The sequence below is a fragment of the Podarcis muralis genome, chromosome 15 (assembly GCF_964188315.1).
Source record: "Podarcis muralis chromosome 15, rPodMur119.hap1.1, whole genome shotgun sequence".
NCBI classification, from domain to species: Eukaryota; Metazoa; Chordata; class Lepidosauria; order Squamata; family Lacertidae; genus Podarcis; species Podarcis muralis.
The window spans coordinates 20,337,925-20,341,495 of NC_135669.1; positions in this window are offsets into that span (position 1 = coordinate 20,337,925).

The following is a 3,571-nucleotide window of genomic DNA, read 5'->3' on the forward strand; positions in this document are numbered from 1 at the left end:
ACAAGCTTGGATGAGCTCAGGTCTTATTTAAAACCAATGCAGTCACTTCTCTGCTACCCTGCTTCATATTGGCACACTTGGCGCACAGTGATGTACTTGTTGGTGAATTCAAGATGCACATAACAGTGATATTTACTGCCAATGTTGTAATACTAAACAGATAATAAGCCCCACTGAATGCGACCAAGTAAACAGGCATAGCGTTGTTGCAAGCTTATAAAGACTCGTAAGCTCCATTAAATTCAGAGGGGCTTGTGAATAAATACATAGGAACAGGGTGATGCAGTTTTCAGCAAACATGCATGAAAGATGGAGACAAATTCTATTTCCCCCCCTTGTTCATTGGTTTGTGTCAAGTGGAGCGTGGAAAACTTTTGAATGCAGTAGGAGCAAAATCATGTAATGATGGCTGGTATGCAAGGTCCAGATAAAATTTAGGCAACGCAAACCACCCTGAGTCGTGGTAATCTACTGAAAAGCAAGTCCCGTTCCAATAAATGGGTCTTGCTTGCATGTACGTAGAATCTCAACCACAGACTCACTCTTGGCACAAAATAAATTGTAAGGCGCACACTGGGTGTTAATTTATTTATTTTTTTATATAAATATTTATTAGAGTTTTTAGAAAAAAGAATACAATAATAATAAACATTATTTACTTTTGTTTTAACAAAATTTCATAATATCCTTGAACTTCCTCACATCTCCCGCTCCCACTTACATCATTATTAAATTTTGTCAAGCAAATTATCAACTTATTTCAAAATCTATAACCACTTACTTAAATACAATAAATTAATTCTCCTGCAAATTTATTTCTCTTAATCTCTCTTATCATCAATTCCTGATCTATTTTAGTGATGGCCAATTATTTATAACCAAGCATCCTTCTTAACATTCCACTAAATCACAATATTTCTGTAAGTAAGTCTTAAATTTCTTCCAATCTTCTTCAATCCTTTCTTCTCCCAGATCTCGGATTCTGCCAGTCATCTCCGCCAGTTGCATATAGTCCATCAGTTGCATCTGCCATTCTTCCAGTGTGGGTAGATCTTGAGTTTTCCAATTCTTAGCGAGTAGTATCCTTGCTGCTGTTGTTGCATACATGAAAAATGTTCTATCTTTCTTTAGCACCTTCTGGTCGACAATGCCCAGAAGAAAGGCCTCTGGTTTCTTGGTAAAGGTATACTTAAATACCTTTTTCAGCTCATTATATATCATTTCCCAGAAGGCCTTCACTTTGGGGCAAGTCCACCAGAGGTGGAATAATGTTCCTTCATTTTCTTTACATTTCCAACATTTGTTATCAGACGAATGGTATATTTTGGCAAGTTTAACTGGGGTCATGTACCATCTGTATATCATTTTCATTACATTTTCTTTCAAAGCATTACATGCAGTAAAGTTCAACCCAGTGGTCCACAACCTTTCCCAGTCCTCAAACATAATGTTATGCCCAATATCCTGTGCCCATTTTATCATAGCCGACTTAACCATTTCGTCTTGTGTGTTCCATTTCAACAGCAAGTTATACATTCTTGAAAGTACCTTAGTCTTAGGTTCTAACAGTTCTGTTTCCAACTTCGATTTCTCCACCTGGAATCCTAACTTTTTGTCACTTTTAAAAGTTTCCTTAATCTGAGCGTAGTGTAACCAGTCTCGCACCTTATCTTTCATTTTCTCCATGCTCTGCAATTTCCAATTATCTCCATCTTTTTCTAACAGTTCCCAATATTTTGGCCAGTAGGCTTCCATATTGGGTCTTTTCCGGGCCTTAGCTTCCAAAGGTGAGAGCCACCTTGGAGTTTTATTTTCCAATAAGTCTTTGTATTTTGTCCAGACATTAAACACTGCTTTTCTGACAATATGGTTCTTAAAAGCCTTGTTGATCTTAACTTTGTCATACCACAAATATGCATGCCAACCAAAAGCATTGTTATAACCTTCCAGATCCAACACATCAGTGTCTTCAAGAAGTAGCCAATCTTTTAGCCAGCAGAAAGCTGCGGCTTCATAGTACAACCTTAAGTCTGGCAGGGCAAAGCCCCCTCTTTCCTTTGCATCTGTTAATATCTTAAACTTGATTCTGGGCTTTTTGCCCTGCCAGACAAATTTGGAAATATCTCTCTGCCACCTCCGGAAACACTCCGTTTTGTCCACAATTTGCAATGTTTGAAACAAAAACAACATCTTTGGTAGCACATTCATCTTGATCGCAGCTATTCGTCCTAACAAAGAAAGCTTCAGTTTTGCCCAACTGTCCAAGTCTCTCTTAATTTCAGACCAACATTTTTCATAATTATCCTTAAATAGACTCAGATTTTTGGCTGTTATATTAACCCCTAGGTACTTTACCTTTTTCACCAATAATAATTCTGTTTCTCTCTGAAACCGTTCTGACTCTGTATCTGTCATATTTTTCCCTAACACCTTCGTTTTTTGTTTATTTAACTTAAATCCTGCAACCTGACCAAAATCATGTATCAGTTGTAATACTCTTTTCGTACTAGGTTCTGGCTCCTGCAATGTCAAAACTAGGTCATCTGCAAAAGCTTTAAGTTTATATTGTTTCGCTCCGACCTGGATCCCCTGCACCAACCGGTCCTCTCTAATCATGTTCAGGAGCACCTCTAAAACTGAAATGAATAACAGAGGGGAAATCGGGCAGCCTTGTCGTGTTCCTTTTTCAATTTTAAATTCTTCCGTTACCACATTGTTAACTATCAATTTGGCTTTTTGTTCTGAATATATTGCATCAATCCCATTTTGAAAACCCCGCCCCGCTCCCATTTCTTTTAAATTTCCCTTCATAAATTTCCAAGAGATGTTGTCAAAGGCCTTCTCCGCGTCTATAAAAATCAGCACTGCTTTAGTGTTTATATCTGTTTGCAAAAGTTCCAAAATGTCAATAATGTTCCTTGTGTTTGCAAACATATGTCTACCTGGGAGAAAGCCAGCCTGATCCTTGTGAATTACTTCATTCAAAACTCTTTTAAGTCTGCCTGCTAAAACATCAGCAAATATTTTGTAATCCACATTTAAAAGGGAGATGGGGCGGTAGTTCTTAAGTTGTGTCTTTTCAGTTTCTGATTTTGGTATCAACGTGATAAAAGCTTCCTTCCACGATTCCGGCGCCTTCTTTCCCTCCAGAATTTCATTGCTGACCTCCATCAAGGGTTGGATCAAATAGTCACTCATTGTCTTGTAATACTTGGAGGTCAAGCCATCTGGTCCTGGAGATTTGCCCAGCTTCATGTTCTGAATGGCATGTTCAATTTCTTGTCGTGTTATTTGACTATTCAGGAGTAGTCTATTTTCTTGTGTAAACTTTTTAAAACTGTTTTTTTTTCAAAAATTGTTCAATCTCAACCTCATTTTGCGGCCCTTGAGTATATAGTTTCTTGAAATATTTCTGGAAAGATTTTCTGATTTCCACGGGGTTCTGGATATTTCTTCCTTCAATTTCTAGATTTGTTACTATGTTCAACTTTTGTCTCTTCTTCAACTGCCAAGCCAGCAGTTTCCCACATTTATTTGCCGATTCAAACGTTTTTTGTTTCATTGACTTAAT